Source organism: Anolis carolinensis, chromosome 2, assembly GCF_035594765.1.
Source record: "Anolis carolinensis isolate JA03-04 chromosome 2, rAnoCar3.1.pri, whole genome shotgun sequence".
Taxonomy (NCBI): domain Eukaryota; kingdom Metazoa; phylum Chordata; class Lepidosauria; order Squamata; family Dactyloidae; genus Anolis; species Anolis carolinensis.
Window position 1 is genome coordinate 181,410,107 of NC_085842.1, and position 24,388 is coordinate 181,434,494.

General features: G+C 41.9%; 1 protein-coding gene and 1 pseudogene across 2 annotated transcripts in view; one reads left to right on the plus strand and one right to left on the minus strand.

Annotated features, from left to right (window-relative positions):
• The window catches only part of mecp2 (methyl-CpG binding protein 2), a 125,276-nt gene that overhangs the window by 20,952 nt on the left and 79,936 nt on the right, over positions 1-24,388 (plus strand). The gene's annotated exons all lie outside the window — the stretch shown is intronic.
• On the minus strand, positions 15,589-15,743 carry LOC134297227 (U2 spliceosomal RNA; annotated as a pseudogene).

Below are 24,388 nucleotides of genomic sequence, written 5' to 3' on the forward strand. Positions count from 1 at the left end.
ATAGATCAGAGTGAGCGAGTCTGGTGGGTATGGGCTTCATTGTTGCCAAAAACAACACTCAAAAGTGGGCAGAGGCCTGCTTTCAGTTTTGACTCCTGATCCAAAAGAAGTAATTTAAGGCATTGGGCATTTTTAAAACGTTAAAAAAATTCAGAAAACATTTTTTTAGGAAAACTTGGGACCCGGGAACTGGAAAAATGGTTCAAGTTGACAACCTCTGAGAAGTAGCTGATAGTTCTGTATACAATATAGGAGATGGTGTTAAGTCAGCAACTTCATATAGCATGCTATGACCATTGTATAAATTATGAATATGGAAATAATAACTTAGACGCTGAGACCTGTAGTTAATTTTTTCTTTTGTCATGTTGTACACATTTTTTGCTTACGGGGAGAATTTAGTTAACAGAAAGCCAGGGGAAAGATCATCCAGCATTCAAAGTAAACAAATGGAACAAATCATCTGCCACTCATCATAAAGTTCCCAAGCACATCCCTAACACCTCTCTTTCTAAAATCCCTACCCCTTTTAAGAGTAAAACTGCATACACAACGTAATATCAAATTGCAATTAGCTCTCAACAACTTGGGGATTGCCATTACAGTATCCAACACCAGCAAATGGGATGTGGAGGATACATTATACAGAATATCAGTTGCAAATGTCTTTCCCCAAAACTTTGTCATGTGTGAATACTGTGTCTTCTTTCTGATTGGCACATCCGTACATGGTATGGGGCGTCCCTCTCATCTTCCTTTTTTTGTACCCATACCTGAACCTCCTGCCTGGTCTGCTCAGCCAAGCTGGGCTTCCTCTTGCACCCCCTGTGTTCTGTGAACTGACAACAACCTGTTTTTCTCTTTTGTTGCTGTGACTTAACTGTTCTTCTTCATGGAGTCTGTGAAAGACACACATATGGGTTATCTTCTATGCGTGCGCAGCCGATCAGAACCTTCTAGCTCTTTGAAATGGAAACATTTTGGCAGAGGCCCCACCCACTCTCCGCTTGTACTATAAATGCCTGAGGGCGGGACTTCGCCTTAGTTCCTTATTTCTGCCGCAATCAGCAGCCTTTAGGAACTAGTGCTTTTCCATAGCTATATCTAATGGCTTAATGGCTTTCTACTTGGACTGTCTGACTACTCTCTTTGCCTCTCTGCTACCCTTTGACTTGGACTGCTCTCACTACTTTGCTGGCTCATCTCCTGATGACTTTTGGCTCCCTTGACTACAGCAACTCCTCCCTCTTAACCGGATTCCTTGAAGAATCTTTGGATCATTCTCAGGCCAGTCAGTCATGAGCATCACCTCCTTTTTTAAGAAGTGCAGAGCGTGTGACGGCAAGCTTCCTAATTCTGAGGGGAACTCCAAATGCCTTCTCTGCTTGGGGGAAAGCCACATCCCCAGTCGTGCCAAATCTGCCTTGCGTTCACCCTCCAGGCACAGCGCAACAGGGAGTCCCGCCTGAAGACACTTCTTTATGAGCAGGCCTTGGTGCCAAATGGTACCCGCGCCACTAAGCGCCCGGCCTCAGGGCTATCCACTGTGCCACCCATCCAGACAGAGCGTGAATCCCGCGCCTCACACCCAACTTAACCTTCTCTTGCCCGGAAGACAAACACCGAGCCTTCGGCCATGGTCCCCAAGAAGGCTAAGCCATCCAAGCTGCCTCACTCCTCAGCCAAACCGAAAGAGGGGCACAAAAAGGAAAAGAAAGGGAGGCAACTCGCTGGCAGCTAGCCCCCGAGTCCCCTGTATCTTAGCATGGGCACATCCCAGCAAGGCTTTTGCCTCCCTTGGTGAGATTGGCTGAACCTCCAACACTTGACACTGATCGAGGGAACCTCAACCAAGCCTCAGGGTCAACCTGAGCCTGGGACCGCAAACTCATCCTTCCCTGTTGGGAACTTACCAGTTGCAGAGGAGCGAACGGAGAATCTTCTAACTCCATGAGGTTCGCCTCAACATCTCAAGTGCATTCCTTCCGGTCCCAATGGGGGAATGGAGGCAAGAGCACGGGGCCGCTCTCAGGAGTGCCACCCTCACCACACGCCTTGACACCATGCTGCTCCCCGTCTATAAGCTTTTGAAGCTTTCGGTTTCGAAGCCCCTCAAGAGTCTCACACTACTACGCCTACTCCCGGTCCCCAGAGCGCCAGCATCTTTATTACTTCTATGATTATGGCCACTACAAGTATGCCCCACCCTCTCCCGACCGTGGTTCTTCTGCCATTTTGATTGTTGAGCTGAGTACACTAGCAATACCCTCCCAGGCACTGTGCCCACCACCATGCCCCCAGCTACAGCCTCGAACCCCTTTTCAGAAGCGGAGGCGCCTGGCAACCCCTCGGTCCCAAAGGCTCCCCCACCTGCAGCCCTGGTGACCGCTACTGCACTGGGGAACCGTTCTATCCCATATGAAGACGGCGATTGTGTTTCTGTCTCCTCGGATTCTGAGGGCCCCTCGCCATCGGCTACGGATCCTCAGGTGGAGCATGACTCCACCCCACCAGATTATGCTAAGGGTTTTTCGCCCCTCCTAATTAGGCTTTCCCATTCTTTGTAGTTATGAATGCCTCAGCCTGGTAAGGTGGTGGAAGATCCAATATTTCCCTCTTCCCAACAACATGACCCTCCCACCACGATCTTGCCCTCTCTTCCGTTTTTGCTTCAACTTAAGGCCTCTGGTGTGGCTCCAGCAGCTGTGCCAGCCACACTTAAGAGGGCAGAAAACCTTTATAAAGTAGACCTATCTTAGGCTCCCTGGCTAGCAAGGCAGCCAAAACCCAACTTTATTGTTGTTGATGTAAGCCAACTGAGACCTTCCCAAAGGTCCCAGTTAACCCCTTTTTATAAAGAAGGGAAGAAATTAGAAGGCATGGGGGAAAAGATATACACCTCGGCATGCCTTTCCTCACGGATGGCTCATTATGGAGCGTATGTGACCATTTACCAGAACTACCTGTGGAGTAAAATCACCCTGTACCTTGACCTCCTTCCAGCCAATGAGCAAGTCCTAGTGAAGACATTTCAGCAAGAGGCATCCCTGCTGGCGACTTTCCAGAAGGAGCTGGCTAAGCACACGGCTGATGCCACTGGCAAGCTGTTAGTAACTGCAGTGACCCTTAGACGTCATGCATGGCTGAAGGCTTTGGGCTTGTCTCAATCAGCACGAACTGTGATAGAAGACCTTCCTATGGATGAGTCAGGTCTCTTCAACCCCGAGATGGACTCCGAACTAGGACCCATGCAGAAAATGCGGCAAACGGCGCATAAGTATGATTTTTCTCCTTACCTTTCTCAGCCTTACTGGCTGAACAGCTACCAGTTCCACCGCAGGAGGTTTAGTCCCCCACCTTTCAAGGGATGCCAACACACACAGCCTTCAAACAGAAAGGCTTCACTGCTCTACAGGAGTCAACAGTGTGGTGGAGGTAAACAGGCAGAGTGCCAGAAGCTCCACTTCTAGCCTATTGGCTAGGAGTCAGTCACCAGACTCTTCAGCGGGTCCCCCATTTTCCCAAGTTCAAGGTTACGCAGTTGATTCCATTGAGTCTAGTCCTCAGTTGAATACTTTTTCACCCTGTGATGCCCACCCCAGCCTACCAACCCATGGGACCCTTCAAATATGCCTGGAGTAGAATAACTACGGATTTGTGGGTCTTCAGTATTGTTGCTAACGGTTATGCCATCGAGTTTGATTCCCATCCCCCAGTGGTGGAATTAAGAGTTACCACACCATATCAGCAGCTAGGTGAGGAGATAGCAATCTTCCTCAACAAAGGAGCCATTACCAGACTCTGCTCCTCCGAGGCCAGATTATTCTTCTCTAGATACTTCCTGGTCGACAAGCATGATGGGGGCACGATCTTAGACCTAAGAGGTGTTAACTACTTCATAAAGCCACACAAATTCTGAATGGTCACCCTCCCTGCTAAGGCCGCAGATGTGATTTGCAATGATTGACCTTCGAGATGGCAATTTCCATATCTCCATCAGGAAAGATCATCGCAGGTTTCTGTTTTGCCCTTGGCTATCACTTTTTCTCATTAATGTTCTCCCATTTGGCCTTGCCACTGCACCCCGTGTGTTCACAAAATGTATGGTGGTGGTAGTGGCATACTTAAGAGGGATCATTGTTTTCCCTTTTATAAATGTCTGGCTTCTAATGTTGGGGTCAAAAGCTCACCTAGAAAATGATGGCTCCTTCACTCTGTCCCTTTTACAGGTGCTGGGTCTCATGGTCAACTTCGAAAAGTCCAGCTTAACCCTGACGCATTTCATAGGTATAGTTATAGACTCAGTCAAAGAAAAAGCTTACCTCTCAGAGGATCGTTTCCATCTCATCAGATTGGCCATAGACAACATCTGTGCCAAAGAATACACCTCGACATGTGGCTTTCAGTCCATTCTGGGTTATATGGCCTCCACCATGGCTGTCACACAGTTGGCAATACTCAGACTGCGACCACTTCAGTGCTGGTTCCTGCGGGAGTTCAACTCCCTTACCAACAGCCAGGGAGCTCTGCTGTGCCTTCTACCTAGGGTACTGCTTAGGAATTTTAATATTGGACCCATTCATAAAATTATTAAAAATGCCTTTTTTTCAAATAACCAGGACCTAGACCAAACTTGCAATCCCCACGAATGATGGGCCTGGACGAAACCATCCACACAGATCCCCCATGACCAACTAAACATACTTGATTTCAGAGAGTTGTAGCTCACCTACATCCAGAGAGAACTGAACCCAGCCAATACTGGATCTGGACCAAATTTGGCACATAGACCCAGCATGGCCAGCTGTAAGTACAAGCAGAGCTTGGGGGTGATTGACCTTAAAGTCTGGGAATTGTCATTCACCCTGCATACAGAGAGCACAGAACCCAGCCGACGAAGGATCTGGACCAAACTTGGCACACAGACCCAACATGGCCAACTGTGCATACTGGCAGGGTTTGGGGGTGATTGCTCTGGGAATCTGGGAGTTGTAGTTTATCAGCATCCAGAGAGCACAGAACCGAGCTGTTGACGGATCAGGACCAAACTTGGCACACTGAACCCTGATGACCAACAGAACATACTGGACTGGTTTAGAAGGGACTGGCCCGCGTGGGAATTGCAGTTCACCCTGCATCCAGAGAGTACCCTGATGCCCACCAATGACGTATCTGGCCCAAACTTGAACCACATATACAACATGACCAACTGTAAATATTGGCAGGGTTTTGGGGGTGGTTGACTTTGGAATCTGGGAGTTATAGTTCACCTGTATTCAGAGAATACTTAACTCAGAAGATGAGGGATCTGGACCGTACTTGGTACACAGACCCAACATGGCCAACTGTGCATACTGGTAGGGTTCTAAGGAAGTTGACCTTGGAATATGGGAGTTGAAGAGAGCGCTGAACCCAGCCGATGACAGATCTAGATCACACTTCACACACAGACCAAATATAACCAAGTATACATACCAGTGGACTTTAGGGATAATTGACCTTGAAATCTGGGAGTTATAGTTCTCCGGTATTCAGTGAGCCCTCTGAATCCCAACAATGATGGATCTGGACCACACTTGGCACACAGACCCAACACAGGCAACCTTGTATACTGGTGGGGTTTGGAAGTGATTGCCCTTGGCAACTGTGATTTAGTTCACCCGTTTTCAGAAAAAAATAAACCCAGCAGAAGACTCATCTGGATCACACTTGGTGCACAAACCCAACATGGAACTGTGAATACTGGCAGGGTTTGGGGAAGGATAGACCCACAATTTCGGGAATTGCACTTCATCCACATCCTTATATTTTCTAATGGGAGCATTCATAAACAACAAAAGCAAAGACTGGCTTTTTCTAAGAAAAAGAGCTATAAATACCAAACTGATATGAGCTAACAGACCAACAAAAACAATACCTTTTTCAAATAACCTGGGCATCGCCGGGTCCCCAAGCTAGTTTATTAATAAAAATAAAGCACATGCCCCACATGAAAAGAGATATTTCTCCAATCAATTATCACATTCCTGTTTAAAAGTTTAAAAATTCTTTACCTGTTAGTACATGTAAGTAGCCTAGCCATCCTGTGCAAGGGAATATAAAGCCTTGGCGCAAATACTAAAAAGGCCCCCTGACGCTTCACTCTAGAAAGACCTAGCTTAAGAGACAGTCTTGTTCTAGATACTGATTAAAATTGGAGAAATTTAGTCCAAATCCTACTGATAGCCCCAACTAGAGAAACACCACCAAATGAATGGGATTTGCCTATGTGATTACTCACAAATAGATAATTACTTGGATCTTCAAATAATATTCAGGCCAGAAGCAACGGCCAAAATTCAGATGGCAGACTTTGCTAATACAATAGGGAGTGTGCACAAAGAGGTGATCCTATACTTCCTACACAAGCCAATAGCTCAGTAACCCAGAAGCTTCTAGTCGATACCTAAGCACAGCTGCTTCCCACCAGCCCAAATGGCCCAGGACTGGACATGGAGTGCCTTGGGAAAGCTCTCAAATGTCACCACCAGATTGGCTGTATCCATTCAGGCAGGATTACAATTTTCCTTAGGTTGCCTACAATCACCACTTTTGAAACACAACATGCAAAGAAAATGAGTCTGCCTGCACAGCACCCACACAGATATTTGCACAGGGGCCTCCACTACTCATACAAGGTTCTTTTAGAACAAGTGGCTGAAACTCATATAGAGAACAGATTCTGATAATCTATGAATGGAAGATGCCAGGACAGCTGACAGGAACCACTATAGCCATTACTCCTTAGCTTGGCTCAATCCAATATAGCATCTGAAAGCAAGATATGGAAACTAAAGCCTAGGAGAAGTAACCTCACTTGTCATTTGCATTCTTGCGACAAGGAAAATCATTATGGGGCAAAAGGAAGGGAACTGATTAAAATCTAAAATTACAACTGCAACCATAGCAAAGTAGCCCTTTAATAATGAGTTGCTTACCTGTAACTGTGTTTCTTCTTCGAGTGGTAGTCTGTGAAATTTTCACATATGGATTATCTTCTGTGCATGCACAGCCGTTTGGAACCTCCTAGCTCTTTGAAAATGAAACATTTTGGCAGAGGCCTCGCCCACTCTCCCCTTGTACTATAAATGCCTGAGGGCGGGACTTCGCCTTAGTTCCATAGCTGCCAGCAACAGCTATGTCATATAGGTATAACCACTGCAGGGATGATGGGTGGGGATGGGTGAATTTCACAAACTACGACTCAAAGAAACACAGTTACAAGTAAGCAACTTGTTAATCTTTTTTGTGGAGTCTGTGAAAGACGCACATATGGGTGACTGGCAAGCTACTAACCTTAGGAGAAGAGGTCATGCCATGCAGGAAACCAGCACTGCTCTGCCGAAGGCTGCATCCTTCCTTGCCAAAGCATCCAGTTTGTAGTAGGTGGCAAACATTAGTGGTGTGGAACAAGTTGCTGCCTGGCAAATGTCATCAACAGGAATGCCCTTCAAGAAAGCCTGTGTTGTTGATACAGCCCTAGTTGAATGTGCTGACACTTGTTGCAGGGGTTCTAACCCAGCAAGCTGATAAGCAAGTCTGATTGTCGCAACGATCCATGATGCCAGTTGTTGAGGCAATACTGGAAGCCTCAGAGTATCTTTTCGGTACTTAAGAAATAGTTTTGTGGAAGCAGGACGGTCCCCTCCTTGCGCCTTTTGTGCCAGATGGACGCGAGATAACATTTCAAAGATGCGAGGGAGAGGTCTTTGTTGGACGTTGGACAAGTGGACTAGGAAGTCTAATACTGTCGATGTGGGGGCCCCAAAAGGGTCAATAGTAGACAATCTGAGGAATTCCAAGAAGCGAGACTATTTGTAGTCATAGGCTCTTTAGTAGGCACCTTTTGTGCTTCTCCAATTACCTGCTGCACTGTGGAGAGTTGCACTGGGGCTGGATTCACCACGCCGTGAGGTGGAGGGACTGCAGGTCTGGGTGACAGACCCGGCCTTCCTGGATAGAGAGCAGGTTGGGGCTGCAACATAGGTTTGCCATTCAAAGCTGCTAGAAGTGGGGCAAAGCAATGCTGGCACGGCCACCACAGAGTGATTAGTATGCGATCTGTGCCGTCCGAGATGGCTTTGGCCACTGTTCTGTATATCAGTGGGATTGGAGGGAATGTCTAGAGGAGACCTGGGGACCACCTGAACATGAAAGCATCCTCGATGCATCCTGCCGCAGCTTGAGGGCGAAGTCTGGCACAAAACGTATCGATTGACCCCAGTGACAGATTAGAAATTCGAATTTGCTGTGAAGTTGCCACTCGTGGTTGGATGCAGGAGCTCTGCTGAGGGCATCGGCAAGGGCATTCTCTTCCCCTAGGATGTGCATCACAATGAGATGGATCTTCCTCCGAACACGCCACTCCAAATTTTTAGAGACATGTGAAGGCTGTATGAATGTGTCCCTCCTTGCTTGTTCACATAAACTTTGACAATATTGTTGTCCATTAGAAGTTGAACTACCTGGTTGAATACCAAAGTATGAAATGCCTGAAGGGCTTTCCCCACAGCCAGCAGATCAAGGTAGTTGATGTGATGTTTCTTCTACACGTGGGACCACTGGCCGTGGATTGTCAAGTCCTGAAGATGAGCTCCATCGACTTGCAGTGAGACATCTGTCATCAGCCAAAGTGTGGGCTTTGATCATTTTAGTCGCCCTCCTCTGGACGCTTTCCAGCTTGTCAACATCTCCCTTCAACTGTGGTGCCCAGAATTGGACACAGTATTCCAGGTGTGGTCTGACCAAGGCAGAATAGAGGGGGAGCATGACTTCCCTGGATCTAGACGCTATACCCCTATTGATGCAGGCCAGAATCCCGTTGGCTTTTTTAGCTGCCGAATCACATTGTTGGCTCATGTTTAACTTGTTGTCCACGAGGACTCCAGGGTCTTTTTCGCACACACTGCTGTCAAGCCAGGCGTCCCCCATTCTGTATCTTTGATTTCCATTTTTTCTGCCGAAGTGAAGTATCTTGCATTTGTCCCTGTTGAACTTCACTTTGTTAGTTTCGGCCCATCTCTCTAGTCTGTCAAGATCGTTTTGAATTCTGCTCCTGTCTTCTGGAGTGTTAGCTATCCCTCCCAGTTTTGTGTCGTCTGCAAACTTGATGATCGTGCCTTCTAACCCTTCGTCTAAGTCGTTAATAAAGATGTTGAACAGAACCGGGCCCAGGACGGAGCCCTGTGGCACTCCACTTGTCACTTCTTTCCATGATGAAGACGACGCATTGGTGAGCACCCTTTGGGTTCGTTCGCTTAGCCAATTACAGATCCACCTAACCGTAGTTTTGTCTAGCCCACATTTTACTAGTTTGTTTGCCAGAAGGTCGTGGGGGACTTTGTCGAAGGCCTTACTGAAATCTAGGTAGGCTACATCCACAGCATTCCCTGTATCAACCCAACTCGTAACTCTATCGAAAAAAGAGATCAGATTAGTCTGGCATGACTTGTTTTTGGTAAATCCGTGTTGACTATTAGCAATGACCGCATTTGTTTCTAAGTGTTCGCAGACCACTTCCTTAATGATCTTTTCCAGAATTTTGCCTGGTATCGATGTGAGGCTGACCGAACGGTAATTGTTTGGGTCGTTCTTTTTTCCCTTCTTGAAGATAGGGACCACATTCGACCTCCTCCAATCTGCTGGGACTTCTCCCGTTCTCCAAGAACTCTCAAAGATAATTGCCAGTGGTTCTGAAATAACTTCCGCTAGTTCCTTCAATACTCTTGGATGTAGCTGATCTGGCCCTGGGGACTTGAATTCGTTTAGAGCGGCCAGGTGTTCCTGGACAACTTGTTTCCCTATTTGGGGTTGGATTTCCCCCAATCCTTCGTCCATTCCATGTTGCTGAGGTTGAAGATGGCTTTCTATTTGTGAGAAGACCGAGGCAAAGAAGGCATTAAGCAGTTCTGCCTTTTCCCTATCCCCTGTCGCCATCACCCCATCTTCTCCTTGCAGAGGCCCTATCGCCTCCTTGTTCTTCCTTTTTCTACCAACGTAAGCAAAAAAGCCTTTTTTGTTGTTTTTTATGTCCCTGGCAAGCCTGAGCTCATTTTGCGCTTTAGCCTTGCGAACCTTTTCCCTACAGGTGTTGGCTATACGTTTGAATTCTTCTTTGGTGATTTCTCCCCTTTTCCACTTCTTGTGCATGTCACTTTTGAGCTTTAGCTCAGTTAGAAGTTCTTTGGACATCCATTCTGGCTTCTTTGCACTTGTCTTATTTTTCTTCTTTGTTGGCACTGTTTGCATTTCAGATTAGTCTGTCATGATTTGTTTTTGGTAAATCCATGTTGACTATTAGCAATTACTGCATTTGTTTCTAAGTGTTTGCAGCCCACTTCCTTAACGATCTTTTCCAGAATCTTGCTTGGTATCGATGTGAGGCTGACCGGACGGTAATTGTTTGGGTCGTCCTTTTTTCCCTTCTTGAAGATAGGGACCACATTCGACCTCCTCCAATCTGCTGGGACTTCTCCCGTTCTCCAAGAACTCTCAAAAATGATTGCTAGTGGTTCCGAAATAACTTCTGCTAGTTCCTTTAATACTCTTGGGTGTAGTTGATCTGGCCCTGGAGACTTGAATTCATTTAGTCAGTTCATTATTTCCTCTTAGATTTTGTAAAGTTCTATCTGGGGCTTCAAATGATTTCTTATGTGCCATAGTACATTCATCCTACACTATGACTTTGCACATTTTTAACACTTGTGCCTGCCCAGATGTTTTGCTGATATTACAGGTTGGATGCTGTTTGTTGGCGATGTATAGTGGCAATTTTAATGCTGCATGTGCTGTTTGGCCTCCATACATCAGTGTCGATGCAATCCTGGAAGAAGTGAGTGCAAGTGCCACATCACTATTAGCACAAATTTCAGAAAGTACTAAATTAATTTAAAATGTTTTTCCTGTTCCTCGAGGAAAAGTATACCATCTTTTCAGCTTCTGATGTTATCCATTATGGTCTTTGATCATGATTTAATAGAGGTTTCCTTGATTGTACAAATATTAGTACCGGTAGTTCTTCAGCATTTTAATTCTTTTCTCTCATAAGTTCGTTGTTGAAGACATAATGGTTATTTTGTTCTGGAGGCTGTACACCTAACTGTTGTAATGTTTTGTTACTGATAGCCAGACATCTGTTTTCTAACAGTATAAGTGCCCCATTAAAAAATTCTGCAGAAAATTTTAAGGCAATGTTTGGATTGTCTCTGGAGTTTTGCAACTCATGCTTTCTTGGTGTTTCTCCCATAGGCTGTGAGGGTTTGATGGATAGCAAGTTGTCAGGATGATGGCAAAATAGTTTCTTATTTGAGCTGGTGAAGATTGTAGTGCTGTTTCTGATAAAGTAAAATTCCATCCTCTAATTATCCAGGCTTTTGACACGCCTCTCTAAATGTATTACACACCTCTCCATTGACAGGAAAGACGTTGGTCCTCAAACAGTGTGAAGTAGTATTCTTAGAAAAAAGCATTCATTGTTAGAGTGAATGGTCTACACACGACACAAGGCTTCGGTGACAACTTCATGGTCTGAAACTGGTACTCCTTGTTTTCTTTTAGAGAAGACCTTTCTGGGTGCATCCCATGTGTAATATTTTGGAACTTCGGGTTATAGGAGTGTTCTTGCAAACAAATCCTGTTCACACAGCTGAAAGAATGCTGTCAAGGTTGTATTTGATGGTTCAGCAACAACTGTTTCAGCATTAACTGTTGTAGACTCTTTGGCCATTCTCTAAGGTGAACAATGGTTGGATGGCATTTATGGATCGGAAAAGTGATAATCTGCCAAACTGCTTCGTTACTGCTGATATGTCTTCTCAGCTGGTATTGAGATACTTCGTCATTTCTGTTTTCATTAGTGATTCCAAAAACAGCCATGTTACTACCCTTGTTCACATATTTACAGATGTACTTAATGGATTTTATTGAGTTATAGTATTCAACATTAATGTGTGCTTGAAATATTTTAGAAAGGAGTGGAGAATATGGAACAACCCATCTGTTGTCCACTTCTGTGTTGCCTCTAATCTTAATTTTGCCATGAAGCCACCATCTGATGGTGCTCGTCTTCTATAGAGAGGATAACTATCATGTCCAGTTTGTGTGTCTGTAACCAGTTGTCTGGGATACTTCTTGCTTCACTTTCCTTCCTTCATACACGGTGCATTCATATGAAGGTTTCCACATGGTCTGTGAATCATACTTTTGGTCACCATTGAATAGAGGCTAGAGTCTTCAAATGGATTTGGGAATTCAGCCAATCTTACATTGTCTATTTCAGTTGGATGAATTTTTTGTTTCAGCCAAATTAAATTATGGGAATGTGGAAGTCCTCGTTTCTGCCATTCGACTGACTACAGCCAGCATCTTGTTTCTCCGAATATATGGCTCTTATTTATTACATTGATTAACTTCATTTGTTTTTGTTTGAACACTTGCTATTAAATCGTGACGATCGCTGGGTGTCTGTCTGAATAAAAGTTCTTATTTTATCTCTGACCAAGATGGATTACACGTGAAAGTAATAAGTCAGGGTGTCCATAAGATCTCACATATGTCATGGCATCTTTAGCATATTCATACATGTGTTTTGGGCTTCCTGTGAATGTAGCAGGTAGGATTACCATTTTCCCAATGTTATCAACACTTGTATCATTGCAGACAGCATCCTTTAGGTGGATGCTGCATCTACTCGATGCATCCACTCGAAGTTTCTTTTGATTTTGGCGTATGAAGAGAAGACGCTTAATTTCAATTTTTGCATACATAGCAACAATAAATTGATGAAATAGTTGGCGACAATTTAAAATATGATTAGAAACATGATTTCTAATCATTATTCTGTATGCATAGTAGTCCATTGCTGAGACTTTTTTCTTAGTTGGTGCGCCTGAGGTTGGGTTGATTTGCATGACGTTGAAGTGATACCCATCTTCACCTTGCTAAAATATCATTGGGTATTGAAGGGCATCATATCTTTGATGCGTTTCTGCTATGTGCTGTAGTGAATTACTGCGCCTTTGGATGATGATGTCACATTGATCAAATTTATCACCTGACATAACAATTACAACTTTGTTTGTTTGAGGAGCATTGAAGCAACGTTCATGTTCTCCCACTGGCTTTTTATCAACTCTAATAACTATTTTGTATTCATCCCTTGGCATGTGTTCTTAGGCTGTTTTGAATGTGTTAATGATTTGGTTGTGTTGATGAAACATGTGCTGTAAGTTCAACACAATATCATGTTTCATATCAGAAATGTAATGGCATCGTTGATCTGCTTCTAGTTGGTCGTCCCCCATAAAGACTTGTAGCTTTGATTGGATAAAGGCATAATAGATCCTGCCTTGTGGTAGACTTGACCTTGCACTCTGAAAGTTGTTGGGAAACTCCTTTCTTCAACTACAGATATGGTACCAAACAATATCATTTGAAAACATGAATTGTATCTTCTTATGTTCTGTAAGAAATGTTTTGATTCTGAAGTACTTGCAGACATAAAAGAAAGGAGGTCATCTGGTGGTGGTTGTAAAGGTGGCAGTGTAACTTTTCCACTCTTACAGCGCAACACAGGTGGCGCCATTTTAAATTTTTTGGCATGACAGTAACTACATATTTGGTCCCTTTATCCAATAATAACATTTGGATATTGATCAGAAGGGGCAAGATGCAGCCGGTGTATGTTCAACTACATGCCTGACAGGAAACATCTGCACCCCTCCCGGCGGGTGCCCCGGCGCAAGGACAAATCTGCTGCATGTTGCTGCCTAGAGAGATTTCTCTAGGCAGCAACTCACAGTGGGCTCTCACCCTGCCCCTGTGAGCAGAGAAGGAAAGTAAGTAAATAAACTGTTATAATCTGTAAAATTGTTGAATTTGTAAACTTTTTTATTTACCGTAACTTAGTTTCTGAAGCTGAGTATTCTTATTATTTTGGAATAATCTTCTAATGTATGTGTTTTTGCGGTTCCTCTGATTCCACCCATTGTTTTATTTTTGATAACTGTATTCTTGAATTAAAGTGAAACTTGTCACAAATGTAAAGTTAATCCTCAATTTTTGTTTGAAAAAGGAAAAATCATACTGTTTAAGATGGATTTGGATAGCTATCTGAAAAGCACTCATTTTCAAGGTGTTCTTTTAATGCTTGATTCCCCATTCTTTTAATAGCTCATTTTAACTTCAAAATGCGAGTGAAATATTGAACTGCATTGTTGTTTCTGGTTTCTAGATTTCCAGAATATGTAAAATTGTAGAAGTGGCTTTTTGATGCTTGTTTTAAATATTATTTAAATTGTCAAGATGTGGGATCCATCCCCTTTGACAAATTTTTTTGAACTTCCCTATATTTTGAAGCTATTTTATTTCCTGTCTCTCATCTGCATCAGCACCAGAGATCTGCTTTCTTTGCAGCACTGTTGAAACAGCTTCTGAAACAGGGTCGTTGTTGTGATGGTCAGAAGCATTTCTCCAGGCAGAGCTTTGTTTTATTTGCAGTATTTTACAGTCTATTAGCATGATGAGAGCAAAGAAAAGAATTGCAGTGGCATCTTTGAGGCCAACTTTTTCTTTGTTTTGCAAGTCTTTGTAGAGAGATTAAAGAAGAATTTGTGTTTCTTATTAGTGTATCCCGGGTGGTTGGATGTATTGCTGCTTGAACTGTCAGAAAGGATGTATTAATTGGCTTATTGCCATGGCTGTGTATCTTTGTTATGTAAAAGGAAACTAAATGTGAAACGGTTAAAACATGCAAATAAAGGAAGTCTGATTATATCTTCTTAGTTTGCATAATTTCTTTGGCTAGTCATATGCAGGAGCAATAAATTTGCAGGGCATTGAATCCTTGCCTCTTGTCCACTGGAAATCCTACTGGGCCCCCTTCTGGCTTTGGAGGTTTTAGCAGGCATTGCATTTTCCAAGTGGCTTTTTAGAGACATACAGGTGGGAACTTATATTTTAAAGCAAGAAAACAGATGAGGAAAAAATAGATTTTTTTCAGGCTTTATTGCATTTATAAACCTTTTCTACATAGGCAGACTTTACTTGTTGCCTTTGGAGCAGCTATCTTGTTAGGGTATCCAGTGCACAGTTATGTTACTTCAGCATCTTTGTGCCAGTTCTCTCAATCAACAACTGATTTTTCTCATTAGAGATTGTGTAAATTCATTCTATCATGTAAGTGAACTTCAATTTTATTCCGTTAATGTTCACAATAGATGTCAAGTTAAGGTGGTTAATTATCTTATTTAAATTTGACACTGTCATATGTAAGGCACAAGAAGACAGCAGGGGCAGTTAGTTTGCCAATGCCATAATAAAGTCATGGCCATGGTTCTTTGCTTTTCCTAGTTCTCTCATGTGATCTTTGCCAGAACCCTTTGTATTCTGTGGCCAAATCCCTGCAAAGCATAAACGAAAGTGCACCAATAATTATGTGGAATTGTGTCAGCATGAGTTCTTTCTATATCTCTGTGTGTAATGTAGCTAGAACTGGTAGAAGAAGCTTAACTAGACCTTACTATGCTGTGACTATGACGTAGTGAATGACTGTGGAGTTTTTCATTTCCAGATTACATATTATCCAGAATAAGCCTTCTTTAAAAGCTTAAGGCAAAATGCATGAAGTTGACATCCATTTTGTTTCCTATTGGCATTTTCTGTATTAAATACTACACTTGATCTTAGCCAAAAGGCCGAGAAGAAATAGACCTCCTCCACCTTTAAATATTGGAAGTTGTCTCATTACTTTAGAAACATAAAATTCATTATATATATCTTAGTTTGGCATACAAATATAATATTTGTTTTATAATATAACCCTCATATTTGTGGGGTACTTGAATTTTGTGTGGAAACTGAAATGTGGATAATAGTGAGCCCTATTGAAATTAGTGGCTTCTGCTAAAAGTTACCATATAGTCACCCTGGGGAACCTAGAAAATTCATAAAGATGACATTTCAGATGCGGGTCTCAATCCTATTTGCGTGTGGCTGGACTTCATTAAAAGTTCAGAGTTTAATTTCAAATTGAGTTGTCTTAAATTTTCTTTTCTTTAAATCGTGCTGCAAGGTCTTGAACTGTAAGGAAGTCTACATTATAAAGAAATTCTTCAGTTTTGCCATTTTAAGTAGAAAGCAACCCCTCCCCCAATAAAACAGAAAAGAAGTTCGGTATTTTAGTCTCTACTCATTCTCCATAGCTGTAGTCAGACATAATTTCCATAAATTAAATTGCGAAAAGAATGCCAACTCGGAATTATAGTGAGCTAACACTGTAAACATTCTTCCATATAAGTTTTATTGAATAGCTTTTGGAAATTATTTTGAAGTAATAATAACATCTTGTCCTAAGCAGCTTATTAATCTTTCTAAAATAATACATTATTTATCTCCAGGAAAACAAAAGGACTTCTCTCTGATTTTTTTTTTTTTTGCTTTCTTTTTCTAGGCTATCACATCTCAGTAGATTACGTAATTAAAAATTAAGCATGATTATGGGATTGTTTAGTGTGTTATTGTGTTAGATATAAAATTAAATGTGGTAGAAACCCCCAGCTTTTGAAGTTCCTAAGGCAAGCCTCAATGTTAATTTCTGAAATTGCATTTGGGAGCCGCAACAAAACATTGCAGCATGAATTAACCAAGAAAACTTCATTCAATTCTTATTCCTGCTCAGTTCTCGTTTTTTTCGCTAGCAGTTTGCCAGCATTTAGTCCAAAAAAGCAGAACTTTTTGTTCGAAATCTTTGGGAACCCACTTTATGGCCAGAGAGCATGCTGACATGGATTCTGAGAGATGTAGTCCAAACAGGGTTTCCCAAACTCTGCCATTAAAGTTGTGTACCAACTTTTGGGTGAGACCCATCTAGATTTTACTTTCCCTTCTTTATGCTTTAAAAGCTCTAAGCCACTTATTGTCATGTGTGAATGAAAGCTGTTTTCATTGTATAAGTCAAACATTGAGTCATAAAGGGAGTGATCTACTTTCTTAAGGGATGCCCCTTCCATATCATGCCCTTAATGAGGTTCAGCATTTTTTCAGGTTAATTATAATGATGGGAGAAATTTTCTACTTGTTTCAGGTCACGGCAGACATAATAATACTGAATTGTTGCCATTTTATCTATATATATAAAAGAGTGATGGCATCAGGGCAGCGGACAAAACAACAAAAGTACAGGCCTCGCAACCTCGAAATTTGACAACACAACCCATCATCCATGCCTCCAGGTTGATACAACAAAAAGAAAAGAAAAATAAAGTCCTAATTAGAGGGAGAGCAATAATTTTTTTTATCCAATTGCTGCCAGTTTAGAGGGCTAATCTCTGCCCACTTGGTTGCCTAGCAACCAGCCAAGGGACAGCCAGGCTTCAGTTAGGGGACAGGCAGATTTAGGCCTCACTTAGGCTTCTTCCACAGATTATCTGATTTTAACTGGATTATATGGCAGTGTAGACTCAAGGCCCTTCTACACAGCTCTATAACCCATTTATAATCTTACATTATCTGCTTTGCACTGGATTATCTTGACTCCACACTGCCATATAATCCACTTCAGTGTGCATTTTATCCAGCTGTGAAGAAGGGGCCTCATATAATCCAGTTCTAAGCAGATAATAGAAGATTATCAATATACAGTAGAGTCTCACTTATCCAACATAAACAGGCCGGCAGGATAAGTGAATATGTTGGATAATAAGAAGGGATTCAGGAAAAGCCGATTAAACATCAAATTAGGTAATCGTTATACAAATTAAGCACCAAAACATCATGTTATACAACAAATTTGACAGAAAAAGTAGTTCCATGCGCAGTAATGCTATGTAGTAATGGAATTCCACACAGGAAACAATCAGGGCCAGCTAACACCTCCCAACAAAGTATTCCCATCATCAAAGTCTGGCAAATCCTCTGTTTTCTCAGGGCCACAGACAGTAGACGCACATAAAATATTGCAAACAACACTACTCTGAAAACAAGGGAATTCCAGACAGGAAAGAATCAGGGCCAGCTAACACCTCCCAACAAAAAATTCACTTAGGGAGGAAGCAGCCAGGCTTTAAAGCTGCAAGGCCATTACATCCTAATCATTTTTCCTAATTGCAGCATTCATACTTGCCTCCAACAGAAAAAAAACCCAATCAGAAATATTGTATATTCACAACCTTTAGGAAATAATATCCCCTGATGGCGCAGCGTGTTAAAGCGCTGAGCTGCTGAACTTCTGGACCAAAAGGCTGCAGGTTTGAATTGGGGGAGCGGAGAGAGCCCCCACTGTTAGCCCCAGCTTCTGCCAACCCAGAAGTTCAAAAACATGCAAATGTGAGTGCATCAATAGGTACTGCTCGGGTGGGAAGGTAACGCCGCTCTATGCAGTCATCCCAGATGACCTTGGAGGAGTCTATGGACAACGCTGGCTCTTCGGCTTAGAAATGGAGATGAGCACCAACACTCTGAGTCAGACATGACTGGACTTAATGTCAGGGGAAAACGTTTACCCTTTACCTTAACTACCACCAGTTCCTCAATATTTTATTTCCCATAACACCATACTTGGCCACAGCAACGCGTGGCCGGGCACAGCTAGTTGATTTATAAAAGAGATGTGTATTATCCTTATATCAATATTTCGAGCATGGAAATGACTTGCAAAAGCTTCCTAGTTGATGAGAGTCATAATTGAAGGAAGTGACTCCACCTTGTCAATGTCTTGCGGAGTGGGAGGATAACAGTTTGAACTCCAAATAGACCATAGAATCATAGAGTTGGAAGAGACCACATGGGCCATCTAGTCCAACCCCCTGCCATGCAGGAAAAGCACAAAGTACCCCTGATAGATAGCCATCCAGCCTATCTTTAAAAGCCTCCAAGAAAGGATCTTCCTCACACTCTGAGGCAGAGAGTTCTACTGCCTAACAGCTCTTAAAGTCAGGAAGGTTTCTAAATGTTCAGGTAGAATCTCCTGTAATTTGAACCCATTGCTCCAAGTTCTCAGTTTAAGGAAGCCCCGTGCACGTTGCTGCCTAGCTTGGCTTCTCCAAAGGGCCGGCCTGGCATGTTGGATAATACGGTAGATTGGATAACCGGAAGTCGGTTAACCAGAACTCTACTATACTTGGCATTTCCCTTTTCCTTCCTCTGCTTTGGTCATTGTCATATATAACGCACTAACTAAACCCAGCTACGCTTCACTGCAGCTCAGTATGATATGCAATGAACCTGAAAGTAAATAAAAGTATTTTAGTAAACATAGATTCTGTGAGAAAGCATATCATTCAATTCAGTTCCCTGCCTTGAGTTGCTGTGTCCGTGTGGAATGTATGAGAAGGAAGGAAAAAGAGGGTTTTTTCCCCCAGAAATCATTTTTTATTGTAATGCTAGTGGATTGACTACATTTTTTGTTTGTCTTTTTTCCACATAAACATTAAGATCAGATCTTTCACTGACTCTGGAGCATGCAATGTATAATTGTCCATGATAGAAGCATTTGTTTTCTAATTTCAAACCGCACACTTGCAAACATTACCCCTGTGCTTAATTGATAGTCGTTGCGAACACAAGGCATATTGGTAATTGAAGTCCTTTGTATTTGAACGCCATGTCAGTCAGAATGAGTGGGATTCCCAGGGCAATCACCCCCAACTCCTGCGTATATGTGGAGTTGGCCATGTTGGGTCTGTGTGCCAAGTTTGGTCCAGATCCATTGTCGGCCTGGTTTAGTGCACTCTGGATAAGGGTGAACTACAGCTCCCATAATCAAGGTCAACTCCAACATACCACAGCAGTATGTTCAGTTGGTCATGGGGGTTCTCTGTGCTATGTTTGTTCCTGGTCCATTGTCGATGGTGGTCACAATTTCTCTGGATGCAGGTGAACTATATCTCTCGTAAATCAAGGTCAATATCCCCCAAACTTTTCCAGTATTTTCTATTCCAGTATTTTCAGAACATAAAGTGGGTCATGGGGGGTATGTGTGCCAGGTTTGGTCCTGATCTGTCATTGGTTCAAGTAGCTGTGGTCTGTGGGAACGGAAGTGATTGAATGTACTGCATATCCCATCATTTGTGGTTCTCTTTCCCCCAAACTCATTTTAATATAAAACACATGCATAATTGAATGGAATGTTGTGTCAAAATTTCAAGTTAATCGACCAACTACTTTTCAAGTTCTTCGTGCACAAACACATGCAGACTGTATTTTTATATATAAAGATATACAGCCATGCCATAAAATCATCAGCTAGTCTTCAAGCATGATAATATTTTTTTTCAGCTGCCAAAGAGGGTTTCAGCATTGGTACATTGTGTGCCCCATGCTCATAGTCTCAAACAAAGATATCTTTTATTGAAGTTCCATCTCTCTATGTGAACAGGAACAGCAAAGGCACCAGAAGACCCTCTCCTCGCTTGCTCTTGTGAAGAGGCAAATGAACTACCTCCTTCCCCAATCAGCAAGAACACCAGAACCCTTGCCAGAGTTCTTTTCTTACGTCGCTTGTGAACGAATGTGACCTGATTTGTTGACAGAAGAAAGCTTTATGCCTGGATGGAATGGAACGTTAGAAACAAATATTTTGAAACATGTCGTCTTCTGTGAATTGTGACAGTTCAGTGCGAATGCTTTTTTCCTCCTTCCCTAATATACGTACCTCAGCTGCTTGCCCCGTCCCATGCCAACCTGCGATAAGGGTGCTGAGGGTGCATAAAGGGGAAAGTTCTGAGGCACTGTACAAATGCCAGCTACTTGCAGACTTAGAAGAGGCATTATTTCCAAGCTGTCATAGCCTGTGGTGCGAGCGTTCACCTCTAGTGCTTTGCCCTAGCCTTTGATCAAACTGGCTTCTTGGGTTCTCATAACAATTGACATGGTACTTTATCCTGGCAGCAGACTGGTATTGCAGCCACAGATTGCTTTTATCTTTTAGGATGACTATCAGAGATCCCTTCTAAATATGGCAGAGTTCTGGCATGTTGTTTTTGTTTTGTTTGGGTATAGTAGTGTGTATCCACATGCATACTAATGTACAGTAATCCTTTTCTGAAGGAGGAAAATGTAACACTATTGCAGTCCCACCATTCAACAATGCTTAAGGATTTTTAAAAGAATAAAATAAAGTAAAATACAAGATGTTTGTAACTTCGTTTAGTCATTTATTTAAAAACTTTAACGTATTTTACTAAAAAAGGAAAAAGCAATTGGTAAAAGAAATACAATAACATTATTGAATGAAGAAATGCCAGAGTTGTATGAAGTACCATATTCCTGATGTCATTAATCATTTATCTAAGTTTATTTCTCAGCTGTAGAGAAAAAGAATATCTCTAAGATACACAAATGTATTTGTAAAATAGCTCATTTTAGTATCTTTGATGTGACAGAGAATTAGGTTAGTGGCAAAAGTGCCATTTAGAAATTTATTCCTCTTGTTATTTTTAGTCAAAAATTGTGAAAAGAAAAAGGGCCTTTGCTTCCTGGCCGTTCCTGTCATCTACATGTTTGTGCAATTATTTCTTCAGTAATATTTTTAATAAGGCTATAATTCATAACCACTCCATGTATCACAATTATACAGCATGAGATCAACAAATGCAACTATACCAAGAAAAAAACCAATAATCAGATAATCTATCACAGTTCTTCGTCTATATTTATATAACAGTTAATTGTTAACATATCTGTGGTTACAGATTTGTTCTATTTAATTCTACTGTTGGTCAAAAGTTGGCCAGTTTATTTGGAAATAATCATTTTGTTCACAATCGTTAATTTCTACACTTCCCCCGCCAGTTTTTGTATAGTGGGCAAAGAAGCAATTCTCTATCTCTTTGCTTTAATATACTAACTAATATATTTACAGTATGTTCCATGACCAAACTACCAATTCTTAGATTTTGAAGGGTTTTTTTGTTAATTACTTGATTTTTACGACTGTCTATTTTAGTAATCAGATTTATTAGCTAAGCTTGAAAGACCAAATTAGATAAATAAGTTCTGTGATTGGATGATACTGTTTAGAATTCTTTACAGAGCACTGAACTGGGGCAGCATTTGATCAGAACTGGGTTAGATGGATTAGAAAGTAAACTGGCCTGTCCTGATTTTTATGATTTAAAACAGCTCCTTTAGTTGCTCTATAGCAAAACTACTGCAGGAGACTGTTTAACTCAGAAAACTGTCCTGGAAGGAAATGTTATGCCTTCGCACTTCAGTGTAGCCTACTCCCTTCCCAACTCTTGGTGGTATGTCAGCTGTTACACTTGTAATGTATGCTTTCATGGTGTAAATGCTAATCTGTGGGAATAGTTATTAAGAGCGAATTATTTTGATGTGAAGAGGGCCAGTCTAATGTGGAATGAAAGGAAGACTATTACAGAGTTTTCTTCTCAGTAACTTGTACCTTTCATAATAGAACACTTATTTCAGTATCTCTAAAAGATGCTACATTTAGTTAGGGTAATAAGCAGGTATGTATTATGTATTTTGTTTATATTATATAGTTGTCATTTTAACAGTATGGTTTGCTCTGCACCTTCTGTCTAGATGAGGAGTGAAAACAGTATAAAATATAAATCCCTTTCCAGTGTAATGAACCAATCTGCTTAAATAGGCAGTCATCGGAGCATTTGCCACTTTATCAAACAACACAGGACCGAAGGCCTGTCTGTTGCTTTAGATGTTTGCAACCCTAATGTTAAGGTAGGATGTGCCAAGTTTGAAACCTCAGCCTCCCCAGGGGTAAAAAAAATGAATAGAAGTTTTACAGACCATTTCAGAAAAGCCTTTTCTTTGCCCTCAATGTGATGGGGATAGACATTTATACCACCCTTTGGGCTCACCTTGAGTTATTTGGGCTCAAGAGAGGCCGTTTTTTGAAATAGGAAGTGGCCCTGGCATTTGTGTTGCAAAGTATAGCCATGCCTAGAGTTGTAAACTGCTTTTTCAGGTAAGAGGAAGTAAATTATTTTCCACATCCTTACCGTTCTATTAATATTCCTCTTCCACACAAATTGCTTCACTTGTTCTTCTGAAATGTCCATTTCTTAATCTGAGTGTAGTGCTCTTACTGTATTATCTTCTACACTTATCTTAGTGCAGGACTCAAGGCAGCTTACAACAATTAAACATGAGTAAAAATTAACCACATAAAGACAAAATGTAATTAAACTCATATTCTTCTTCATTCACGCAGTCGTTTCCAACTCTTCGTGACCTCATGGACCAGTGCACACCAGAGCTCCCTGTTGGCCGTCGCCGCCCCAGTTCCTTCAAGGTCAAGCCAGTCACTTCAAGGATACCATCCACCCATCTTGCCTCTCTTCTGTTTTCCTTCTGTTTTCTCCAGCATCATTAACTTTTCCAAGCTTTCCTGTCTTCTCATGATGTGGCCAAAATACTTCATAATTGCCTCTAATATCCTTCCCTCCATTGAGCAGCCGGGCATTATTTCCTGGATGATGGACTGGTTGGATCTTCTTGTGGTCCAAGGAACTCTCAGGATTTTCTTCCAGCACTAAAGTTCAAAAGCGTCTCTCTTCCTTCGCTCAGCCTTCCTTATGGTCCAGCTCTCGCAACCATAGGTTACTATGGGGAATACAATTGCTTTAACTATGCGGGCCTTCGTTGAGAGTGTGATGTCTCTGCTTTTCACTATCTGGGATTTCTGTAAAAATTGTTGCTGATAAAGGAAATAAGTGCCCCTCCTTTTTTGAGAGAGGTGCTTCAAAGTATAAAGATTGCAACGGCATAAAGCTCTACATTTATTCAGTTGAATCTTGGCAGTCTTGATCCCCTCAGGAGGGAACACTATCCTGTGAAATTCCACCAAGAAATAAAATGCTATTGGCAATGTCCCTCTCACCCATTAATATTTAAAGCAGGAGTGGCAATGTGTGTGTGTGTGGGGGGGGGGGCTGTTTTCATCCCTGGGCATTCCCAAATTGGAAGTGATGTGAGGTTTTTGTTTTCTCTTTTAGCTAATTTTATTTATTTATTATTTATTTATTTACTGCATTTATATCCTGCGCTTCTCACCTTGAAGGAGACTCAGAGCGGTCTTATAAATAGGCAGCAATTTGATGTCATAGACATACATATAATAAAATACACAGATTAAAACCAAAACATTAAAACAAGTCAATTTAAAACAATTATTATTATCACACCACCCTAAATCATAATCCCAGGCCGTTCCCTTTGTCATTTCACTTTTCCTTATTCTCTTATTGCACTAGGACTTTCTATCCAAATGCTTAGTCCCATAGCCATGTTTTTACTTTCTTCCTGAAGGACAGTAGTGAGGGACTGCTCTAATCTCATTAGGGAGGAAGTTTCACACCTGAGGGGCCATCAC